This window comes from Dendrobates tinctorius, unplaced genomic scaffold (genome assembly GCF_039654945.1).
Source record: "Dendrobates tinctorius isolate UK_male_01 unplaced genomic scaffold, ASM3965494v1 ptg000030l, whole genome shotgun sequence".
In the NCBI taxonomy this organism is placed as follows: domain Eukaryota; kingdom Metazoa; phylum Chordata; class Amphibia; order Anura; family Dendrobatidae; genus Dendrobates; species Dendrobates tinctorius.
Genome location: NW_027361698.1, coordinates 6,393,830 through 6,406,027, shown reverse-complemented (window position 1 = coordinate 6,406,027; position 12,198 = coordinate 6,393,830). Strand labels below are relative to the sequence as shown.

At 44.8% G+C, this 12,198-nt stretch overlaps 1 long non-coding RNA gene across 1 annotated transcript; it reads left to right on the top strand.

The window, feature by feature from the left end:
• Positions 1–6,999: 6,999 nt before the first annotated feature.
• On the top strand, positions 7,000–9,005 carry LOC141086038 (uncharacterized). The gene is made up of 3 exons (XR_012231478.1): positions 7,000–7,291; positions 7,658–7,737; positions 7,837–9,005. It is a non-coding gene; the product is annotated as an uncharacterized lncRNA (long non-coding RNA).
• Positions 9,006–12,198: the final 3,193 nt, after the last annotated feature.

Below are 12,198 nucleotides of genomic sequence, written 5' to 3'. Positions count from 1 at the left end.
CCCCGAATTTTTTATTTGCCCAAGGGTAACAGGAGAAATTGGCCCCCCAAAAGTTATTGTGTAATTTGTCCTGAGTACGCTGATACCCCATATGTGGACGTAAACCACTGTTTGGGCGCATGGCAGAGCTCAGAAGCGCCATTTGACTTGTTCAGTGCAAATTTGGCTGGAATTGAAATCGGACATCATGTCGCATTTGGAGAGCCCCTGATGTGCCTAAACAGTGGCGACCTCCCACAAGTGACATCATTTTGGAAACTAGACCCCCCAAGGAACTTATCTAGTTGTATGGTGAGCACTTTGAAGCCCCAAGTGTGCTTCACAGAAGTTTATAACGTAGAGCCGTAAAAATAAAACATATTTTTTTCCACAAATATGATCTTTTCTCCCCCAATTTTTTATTTTCCCAAGGGTAACAGCAGGAGAAATTTGACCATAAAAGCTGTTGCACAATTTTTCCTGAGTGCACTGATACCCCATATGTGGGAGTAAACCACTGGAGGCATGGCATAGCTCAGAAAGGAGGGAGCGCCTTTTGACTTTTTCAAGGCAAAATTGGCTGGAATTAAGATCGGACGCCATGTTGCCTTTGGAGAGCTCCTGATGTGCCAAAACAGTGGAAACCCCTCACAAGTGACACCATTTTGGAAACTAGACCCCCCAAGGAACTTATCTAGATATGTGGTGAACACTTTGAACCCTCAAGTGCTTCACACAAGTTTATAACGTAGAGCTGTAAAAATAAAAAAAATCATATTTTTTCCACAAAAATCAACTTTTCGCCCCCAATTTTGTATTTTACCCACAGTAACAGGAGAAATTTGACCACAAAATTGTTGTGCAATTTTTCCTGAGTACGCAGATATCTGATATGTGAGGTTAAACCACTGTTTGTGCGCATGGCAGCGCTCAGAAGGGAAAGAGCACCATTTGACTTTTACAAATGCAAAATTGGCTGGAATTAAGATTGGACACCATGTCACATTTGGAGAGCCCCTGATGTGTCTAAACAATGGAAACCACCAATTCTAACTCCAACCCTAACCCCAACACACCCCTTAACCTAATCCCAACCCTAACCACAATCCTAACCCCAACACTCCCCTAACCCTAATCCCAACCCTAAGCATAACCCTAACCACAAACTTAACCCTAAAACACCCCTAACCCTAATCCCAACCCTAACCCTATCCCCAACCGTAACCGTAATCCAAACTCTATTTTAGTATTTTTCCCTAACTAAGGGGGTGATAAAGGGGTGTTTCATTTACTATTTTTTTCATTTTGATCAAAATGAATCAATAGGAAAAAATCTATTGTTGCCGGGTGCCAGCCTGCAGATCTCGGCGGGCTCACTGTGCATGCGCCCGCCATTTTCTCCCATGTCTGCATTGTGATTGCTATAAGTGTGTGCTAGAAGTGTGAAGATTAATTTAAGAATTAAAACCAGAAGGATGTATACAGACTGTGCCCTGCTACCTGCCACCATCGCACTCTAACAAGCATCTCTATTCTTCCGACAGGTATGTCCATCCACCCAGCTCTCCTGCTCTCCTGCTGTCTGTCTATGAAGGACACACAGTGCATCACCCAGCTTTGCACATAGACTTGCCTCTGCACCTAGCATTCACATGGTATGTCCATCCACCCAGCTCTCCTGCTCTCCTGCTGTCTGTCTATGAAGGACACACAGTGCATCACCCAGCTTTGCACATAGACTTGCCTCTGCACCTAGCATTCACATGGTATGCCTTTCAGCTAACCCCAGCTTACCCCAGTGTTATTTATGACCTTCTTTACTCTGGCTTGATCATATACATATGGTCCACTCTTAATTGTCTGGCCAAGATGAGCAGAGACCACTCCTCTCTGCTTCACACCTGACTGCACTTAGTTGTACATATATTGCAGAGCACAAGTCTGCATAGACTTCAGTCTGCATTGTGATTGCTATAAGTGTGTGCTAGAAGTGTGAAGATTAATTTAAGAATTAAAACCAGAATTGAACCAGAAGGGAACTGAAGGTAACTGGACAGTCACTGTAAACAATGTTTCTGTTTGTTATCACTTTCACCCCAATAATCCTTCACTTTCTGCTAATTCCCCTAATCCCTACTCCTAGTAAGGAACTGTTCATCTCTTCTTCAATCCTCCCCATCCACCTCACCTCCGCCTCAAAACTGTTCCTTAACATACAATCCTCTGTCTCCAAACACAGACAGCCCCCTCATGCCCTCTCCTGCTCCCACCTGCTAACACTTTCTCTGCTCCTTCTCACTGCTGGTGATATCTCTCCAAATCCTGGTCCTCCTCACCACATTCCCACAGTCATTTCTACCTCCCATCCACGCTCTATCACAACCTTCCGTAACCTCTCCAACCTTATACCCATTCACCCAGCCCCCGCTTCCCCAGTCCCACTAACAGGAGCTCTGTGGAACGCTCGCTCTGTCTGCAACAAGCTTTCCTACATCCATGATCTTTTTGTTACTACCAAACTCTCCTTCCTCGCCATCACCGAAACCTGGCTCACCCCTTCTGACACAGCCTCTCCTGCTGCACTTTCGTATGGTGGCTTCCACCTTTCTCACACCCCCCGCCCCAGCAGCAAACATGGTGGAGGAGTTGGTTTTCTCCTGTCAGATACCTGCTCCTTCACCCCAATCCCACTGCCACCCTCTGTTACCCTCCCTTCCTTTGAGGTGCACTCTGTGCGCATCTACTCCCCCTCCAACCTCCAACTGGCTGTCATCTACCGCCCCCCAGGGCCAGCCACCACCTTCTTTGACCACTTCACCACCTGGTTACTTCATTTCCTTTCCGCTGACATCCCTACCATCATCATGGGCGACTTCAACATCCCCATTGACACTTCCCTCTCAGCTGCCACTAAACTTCTATCTCTCACTTCCTCCTTCGGCCTCACTCAATGGTCTTCTACAGCCACCCACAAAGATGGCCACACACTGGACCTCATCTTCACCCGCCTCTGCTCCCTATCTAACCTCTCTAACTCACCTCTTCCTCTCTCTGACCACAACCTGCTCACATTCTCTTCCCTCTTCACTCCATGTCTACAATCCTCACCCCACAAACTTTCACACCCTCGCAGGAATCTTAAACACCTTGACCTACACTCATTCTCTGAATCCCTCCTCCCTCTTACAGATATAAGTTCCTTACACAATGCGGATGACGCTGCCGCTCTATATAACACCACAATAGCTGTAGCTTTGGAATCCGCTGCCCCACTTACACATACCAAAACTCGCAAAATCAACAGACAGCCCTGGCACACCAGCCTGACCAAAGAGCTGAGGCGAGCTTCCAGGGCTGCTGAGCGCAGATGGAAAAGATCCCACTCCAACGAGCACTTCATCGCATTCAAACAGTCCCTCACTACTTTCAAGACCACACTCGCCACAGCTAAACAAACCTACTTCTCATCTCTCATATCCTCCCTGTCTCGCAACCCTAAACAGTTATTCAACACCTTCAATTCTCTCCTCCGCCCCCCAGCACCTCCTCCCTCCCCACTCATCTCAGCTGAAGACTTTGCCTCATTTTTCAAGCAGAAAATTGATAACATCAGGGACAGTTTTGGTCAACAACCCCCAGAGCCCTTCCTCCCGACTTCCCAGCCCTCCACCTTCAAAACCAACTTCTCCACCATTACAGAAGATCGACTCTCCACTCTACTCTCAAGATCACATCTCACCACCTGTGCACTCGACCCGATCCCATCCCACTTCATCCCAAACCTCACCACAGTCTTCATCCCAACCCTAACCCATCTCTTCAACCTATCACTAACAACTGGTGTTTTCCCCTCAAGCTTTAAACATGCCTCCATCACACCTATCCTCAAAAAGCCCTCTCTTGACCCATCCTCTGTATCTAGCTATCGCCCTATATCACTTCTCCCATACGCCTCCAAGCTACTGGAACAACACGTCTACCTTGAACTGTCCTCCCATCTCTCTTCTTGCTCCCTCTTCGACCGCTTACAATCTGGCTTCCGGTCACACCACTCCACTGAAACAGCCCTTACTAAGGTCACCAATGACCTCTTAACTGCCAAGAGCAAGCGACACTACTCTGTCCTCCTCCTCCTGGACCTGTCGGCTGCCTTTGACACAGTGGACCATTCCCTATTATTACAGACCCTCTCATCCCTCGGCATCACAGACTTGGCCCTCTCCTGGATCTCATCATACCTAACAGACCGGACATTCAGCGTCTCCCACTCACACACCACCTCCTCACCTCGCCCCCTATCTGTCGGAGTCCCACAAGGTTCAGTCCTTGGGCCCCTGCTGTTCTCTATTTACACCTTTGGCCTGGGACAGCTCATAGAATCTCATGGCTTTCAGTATCATCTGTATGCTGATGACACACAGATCTACATCTCTGGACCAGATATCACCTCCCTACTAACCAGAATCCCTCAATGTCTGTCCACTATTTCATCCTTCTTCTCCACTAGATATCTGAAACTCAACATGGACAAAACAGAATTCATCATCTTTCCCCCATCTCACGCGACCCCCCCTACGAACCTATCAATTACAGTAAATGACTGCCCACTCTCCCCAGTCCCACAAGCTCGCTGCCTCGGAGTAATCCTTGACGCTGATCTCTCCTTCAAACCACATATCCAAACCCTTTCCACTTCATGCCGACTTCAACTCAAAAATATTTCACGCATCCGTTCATTCCTCACCCAAGAATCTGCAAAAACCCTAGTCCATGCCCTCATCATCTCTCGCCTTGACTACTGCAACCTCATGCTCTGTGGCCTCCCCTCAAACACTCTCGCACCCCTCCAATCTATTCTAAACTCTGCTGCCCGACTAATCCACCTGTCCCCCCGCTATTCCCCAGCTTCTCCCCTCTGTCAATCCCTTCACTGGCTCCCAATTGCCCAGAGACTCCATTACAAAACCCTAACCATGACATACAAAGCCATCCACAACTTGTCTCCTCCATACATCTGTGACCTCGTCTCCCGGTACTTTCCTGCACGCAACCTCCGATCCTCACAAGATCTCCTTCTCTACTCCCCTCTTATCTCCTCTTCCCACAATCGCATACAAGATTTCTCTCGCGCATCACCCCTACTCTGGAACTCTCTACCACATCATATCAGACTCTCACCTACCATCGAAACCTTCAAAAAGAGCCTGAAGACCCACCTCTTCCGACAAGCCTATAACCTGCAGTAACCACCGATCGACCAAACCGCTGCACGACCAGCTCTACCCTCGCCTACTGTATTACCACCCATCCCTTGAAGATTGTGAGCCCTCGCGGGCAGGGTCCTCTCTCCTCCTGTACCAGTTATGACTTGTATTGTTTAAGATTATTGTACTTGTTTTTATGTATACCCCTCCTCACATGTAAAGCGCCATGGAATAAATGGCGCTATAACAATAAATAATAATAATAATAATAATAAGAACCCAATGGCCCAGGGGACTTCAGGGACTTCAGGGGGGCCTGCAGGGACAATGGAGGTACTGGGGTGTGTTTGGAGGGTCAGGGGACCTTATTTCTCTCTCCTCTGATGTGCGATCACATCAGAGGAGAGAGAAATTAAATGGAGCCCAGACCCTGGAGAAATTCAGACGCTGGGGGGCGCTATAACCTTAAACCTCAGTGCTGTTAAAAAGCTGCGCTGTGGTTTAAGTACCCTTAACTGCCGTCGTTAAAAGGCGTATTGGCGGTTGTTAAGGGGTTAATAGAGAAAACACACTTTTTAGACAATAAATGGCTTCACTCAACCACTCACCAGAAGGGGCACCTATATTTTTTGTAAAAAAGAAGGATGGGACCCTGTGTTGACTATTGGGAACTCAATAAGGTAACCATACCGAATTGTTATCCTTTGCCTTTGATTCCCGAGTTATTGGAAAGAGTCCGCCATGCTAAGGTCTTCTCTAAACTGGATCTTTGTGGGGCTTATAATTTGGTGCATATTCGTTCCGGGGTGAACGGAAGACAGCATTCAGATGCCGGTATGGACATTTTGAATAACTTGTGATGCCCTTCGGGCTTTGTAATGCCCCTGCGACGTTTCAACATCTTGCTAATGACATCTTCAGAGATTTAATGGATCAGTTTGTGGTGATTTATTCAGACGATATTCTAATTTTTTCTGACTTTCTACTGGAACATGAGGAACATGTCAAATCTGTTTTGAAATGTCTGAAAGAGAACTGTCTGTATATCAAGCCAGAGAAGTGCGAGTTCCATCGTTCTGAGATACAGTTTTTAGGTTATGTCATCTCTCTCGAGGGGCTGAACATGGAATATGGTAAGATTCAGGCTATCCTTGACTGGCCGATACCCAAGAACTTTAAAGAGGTTCAACGTTTTATTGGTTTTACAAATTTATACAGACGTTTTATCCAAAATTTTTCGGACATTGTCCGTCCCATTACTTCCTTGATAAAAAAAGGAAAAGCTTTTTAAGTAGTCATCACAGGCTCAAGAAGCTTTTGATCTGCTTAAGACCTGCTTCACCTCAGCACCGCTGTTGATCCACCCAGACTAAGCACATCCTTTCATTGTGGAGGTGGATGGTTCTGAAAATGCTTTGGGGGCTATTCTCTCCCAAAGAACTGGAGAGAAGGGTCTGCTACACCCTTGTGCTTTCATTTCCCACAGACTTACCTCAGCAGAGAAAAACTACAATGTGGGAGACAAGGAACTACTGGCTATTATTGCAGCTTTCAAGGAATGAAGGCATCATCTGCAAGGAGCAGTACAGCAGATCATAGTGCTGACTGACCATCGCAATTTAGAGTTCCTTAGATCCACTAGATGTCTTTCTCCTCATCAGGCTTGTTGGAGTTTATTTTTAAATCAATTTAATTTTGTCATCTCGTACTGTCCAGGTTCACGTAATGGGAAGGCTGATGCGTTATCCCCAATCCATGCTGCGGATTCCGTACCTGGAGCCCGGTCCAAGACCATTCTATCAGATGCCAACTTCATCTGAGTTATCCATGATCAGGACTTATGGAAGGAGTTCAAGGAGGCCTATGACAGTGATGTATTTCTGGTCAATCCACCTGTTGATGTCAATCTTGCCCTTAAGGGCGGCATGTGGTTCAGAGATCGACGTATCTACATCCCTGAGGCCGTCTGTTTGCAGATCCTCAAGCTAGTTCATGACTTCAAGTTGGCTGGTCACAGGGGGCTACAGAAGACACAAGAGTTCCTATGCCGATTTTTCTGGTGGCCAACTTGCCTGAAGGATACTAAAGACTATGTTCTTTCTTGCGAGGTATGTGCTCATTGCAAAACTCCTCATGTGTCACCTATGGGTCTTTTTCAATCATTACCTGTTCTGTCCCGCTCATGGGGGTCTATCTCGATGGACTTCATTGTGGAGTTGCCTACATCAGGGGGCATGAATACAATCCAGGTGGTGGTTGATCGCCTGACTAAGGCCGCTCATTTTGCTCCATGCACTGGCCTCCCTTAAGCTAAGAACACAGTGAAATTTGTTATACAGAATGTTTTTCGGCTGAATGGGGTCCCTGATGAGATAATCTCTGACCGTAGAGTGCAGTTCACCTCAAGATTCTGGAGGGGGTTTTGCTCTGCACTCAATATTACTGTCTGTCTTTCTTCCACTTTTCACCCCCAGATGAATGGTCATACCGAGTGTACCAACCAGATTATGGAGCAATATCTATGATGCTACGTCAGCCATCTTCAGGATGATTGGTTGGTGTTACTTCCGTTAGCTGAATTTTCTTATAATAATTCTCAGAGTGCCTCAACTAAGTTCACACCTTTCTTTACCATCCGTGTTTTTTTACCTAGGCATCCGATTAATGCTCCAGTTCTGGCTGTAGAGGAAATGCTGACCACAATGAAGCAAAATCTGGAGGTTCTGAAGGAATCTCTAACCACAGCTCAAGAACGCTACAAGAGATTGGCTGATAGATTCTGTAAACCGGCACCCATGTTCAAGGTAGGAGATTCCGTGTGGTTAAACACTAAAAATCTGAAGTTGAACGTTCCTTCACAGAAACTTGGACAGAAATTCATCGGCCCTTTCAAGATCAACGGTATTATGAGCTCCGTGGCTTGCCATCTGAAGCTGCCCAGGACTATGAAGGTACACCCAGTTTTCCATGTTTCCTTACTAAAGTCTGTATTTCTTAACACCTTCCAGAGACATGTTGTGCCACCTCTGCAGCCTGTGGTGATTGATGGACAAGAACAATTTGTTGTGGAAGAAATTATTGATTCTAGGATTTGCAGGAATCGGCTCCAATATCTGATAAGATGGCAGTGGTATCCCCCTGAAGAAGACTCTTGGGAATCTGTAGAAAACATCAATGCCCATCAGAAAATTTCTCGTTTTCATCATAGATTCCCTGAGAAACCGGGTCGAGGGTCGTCCTGAGGCTGCTTCTAAGGAGAGAGTAATGTCAGGACTCTGAACATTTTTTGATTACCGTTTGGGCATTCCGGCCCTCTTTCAAGATGGCGTCTTTTGTCTCATGTGCCCCATGTCTTCCTCCTTTATAACTCCACCCAATCCTTTAGTCTGTGCTAGAGTATTCTGCCTGTGTCCAGCTCCTGACCGTGGTGGCTTTCTACCAGCCCCTGTGAACCTGTGTGGATATCCTGTTACTCTGCTCTCTGAGTTTCTGCTTCATACACTGGTCTCCAGTATTTCTCCTCCTTCTGCTGCTCGTGTTGCTTCCATCTGCATTTGTTGAACACGTAAGCTGTGGCTGCTCTGAAATCCCTGAGACTGCCTACCCAAGCCTCTCTGTATGAGTTAAGCATTATTTGAACTGGATCATTTATCTATGTATGGACTAAACAAGGACTTACTTGTGTCAAGTATAACTGTGCGCCACTGACTGCTCCGTTTAATTGCATTTTCCTCTGTGTTAAGTTGCATTTAATATTTACACCGAGTCTTTATGGACTTGAGTTTTTTCCGTGCACCTGTTTGAATCACCGTGTGATATAATATAGACTTTACCACCTGTAAACTGTGTTCTGTAGTTGTCTTGTTCCACGCAAAGAGACTACTCAGTGATCCATTATAATTATTACACAGCCACTGACGTTTCTGGATGGTGAGTCATGGGGAAAGCCTTGTCAATGCATCTACGGAAATAAGTAGTTGAACTGTATAAAACAGGAAAGGGGTACAAAAAGATATCCAAGGAACTGATAATGCCAGTCAGCAGCGTTCAAACTGTGATTAACAAATGGAAAATCAGGGACTCTGTAAAAATAAAACAACAGTCAGGTAGACCAACAAAAATGTCATCCATAACTGCCAGGAAAATTGTTCTGGATGCAAAGAAAAACCAACAAATAACATCAGCTGAAATACAGGACTCTCTGAAAACTAGTGGTGTGATTGTTTCAAGATGGTAAGGTACTTACAATAAGGAGGTACTTGAAGAAAAATGGGCTGCATGGTCGAGTCGCCAGAAGAAAGCCATTACTGCACAAATGCCGCAAAGTATCTTGCCTATAATACGCAATTATAATAAGCAACAGCACATGTGAAAAAGACTTAGGTATACTAATAGATCACAGACTGAATATGAGTCAACAGTGTGATGCATCAGCAAAAAAGGCAATTGCAATTCTAGGATGTATTAACAGAAGCATACAGTCTAGATCACGTGAAGTCATTATTGCGCTCTACTCCTCTTTGGTCAGACCTCATCTGGAATACTGTGTCCAGTTTTGGGCGCCACATTTTAAAAAAGACTTCAACAAACTGGAGCAAGTTCAGAAAAGAGCGACCAGAATGGTGACCAGTCTGCAAACCCTGTCTTATGAGGAAAGGATGCAGGATTTGGGAATGTTTAGCTTGTAGAAAAGACTGAGAGGAGACTTAATAGCTGTCTACAACTATCTCAAGGGCTGTCACATTGTAGAAGGATCATCTTTATTCTCATTTGCACAAGGAAAGACTAGAAGCAATGGGATGAAACTGAATGGGAGGAGACACAGATTAGATATTAGAAAAACTTTTTGACAGAGTGATCAATGAGTGGAAGGCTGCCATAAGAGGTGGTGAGTTCTCCTTCAATAGAAGTCTTCAAACAGAGGCTGGACAGACATCTGTCTGGGATGATTTAGCGAATCCTGCTTTGAGCATGGGGTTGGACCAGATGGCCCAGGAGGTCCCTTCCAACTCTACGATTCTATGATTCAAAATAACACAGAGACAAGCCTCAAAACTTTCTGGAACAAGGTAATTTGGAGTGATGAGACCAAAATTGAACTTTTTGGCCACAAGCATAAAAGTTATATTTGGAACGAGGTCAACAAGGCCTATGATGAAAGGAACACAATTCCTACTGTAAAGCATGGAGGCTGATGTTTTGGGGATGTGTGAGCTACAAAGGCACAGGAAAATTGGTCAAAGTTGATGGAATGATGAATGCAGCACGTTATCAGGAAATACTGGAAGCAAATTTACACTCAACAGCCTGAAAGCTGCGCATGGGACGTACTTGGACGTTCTAACATGACAACAATCGAAAACAGTAGGCCTAGTCGACCTGTCATCGGATACAGCAGATAAAGTGAAGGTTCTGGAGTGGTCATCTCAGTTTCCTGACCTTAATATCATTGAGGCACTCTGGGGAGTTCTCAAGCGTGCAGTTCATGCTAGACAGCCCAGGAATTTACAGGAACTGGGGGCTTTTTTGCCAAGAAGAGTGGGCAGCTTTATCGTCTGAGAAAACAAAGAGCCTCATCAACAACTACCACAAAAGACTTAACCCCTTCATGACCCAGCCTACTTTGACCTTAATGACCTGGCGATTTTTTGCAATTCTGACCAGTGTCCCTTTATGAGGTAATAACTCTGGAACGCTTCAACGCATCTTAGCGATTCTGAGATTGTATTTTCGGGACATATTGGGCTTCATGTTAGTGGTAAACTTAGGTCGATACTTTTTGCATTTATTTGTGAAAAAATCAGAAATTTGGCGAAAATTTTGAAAATTTCGCAATTTTCAAATTTTGAATTTTTATTCTGTTAAACCAGAGAGTGATGTGACACAAAATAGTTACTAAATAACATTTCCCACATGTCTACTTTACATCAGCACAATTTTGGAAGCAATTTTTTTTTTGTTAGGAAGTTATAAGGGTTAAAAGTTGACAAGCGATTTCTCATTTTTACAACAATATTTACAAAACCATTTTTTTAGGGACCACCTCACATTTGAAGTCACTTTGAGGGGTCTATATGGCAGAAAATACCCAAAAGTGACACCATTCTAAAAACTGCACCCCTCAAGCTACTCAAAACTACATTCTAGGAGATTATTAACCCTTCAGGTGCTTCACAGAAACTAAAGCAACGTGGAAGGAAAAAATGGACATTTTATTTTTTGCAACACAAATTTTCTTTTATCATTAATTTTTTTCATTTTCACATGGGCTACAGGATAAAATGGATCCAAAAATTTGTTGGGCAATTTCTCCTGAGTACACCGATACCACATATGTGGTCATAAACCACTGTTTGGGCGCACGGCAGGGCTCGGAAGGGAAGGAGCACATTTGACTTTTTGAATGGAAGATATGCTGGAATACTTAGCGCTTGCCATGTCGCGTTTGGAGAGTCGCTGTGCGCCTAAGCACTGGAGCTTCCCCACAAGCGACCCCATTTTGGAAACTAGACCCCCCAAGAAACTTATCTAGATGCATAGTGATCACTTTGAAACCCCAGGTGCTTCACAAATTGATCCGTAAAAAAAAAAAGTACTTTTTTTTCACAAAAATTATATTTTAGCCTCAGTTTTTTCATTTTCACGTGGGCAACAGGATAAAATAGATCCTAAAATTTGTTGGACAATTTCTCCTGAGTACACCAATACCTCATATGTGGTCATAAACCACTGTTTGGGCGCACGGCAGGGTCCAGAAGGGAAGGAGCACATTTGACTTTTTGAATGGAAAATTCGCTCCAATCGTTATCGGACACCATGTCGCGTTTGGAGAGCCCCTGTGTACCTAAACATTGGAGCTCCCCCACAAGTGACACCATTTTGGAAACTAGACCCCTTAAGGAACTTATCTAGATGTGTAGGGAGCACTTTGAACCCCCAAGTGCTTCACAAAAGGTTATAACGTAGAGCAGTGAAAATAAAAAATCATTTTTTTTCCACAAAAATGATTTTTTAG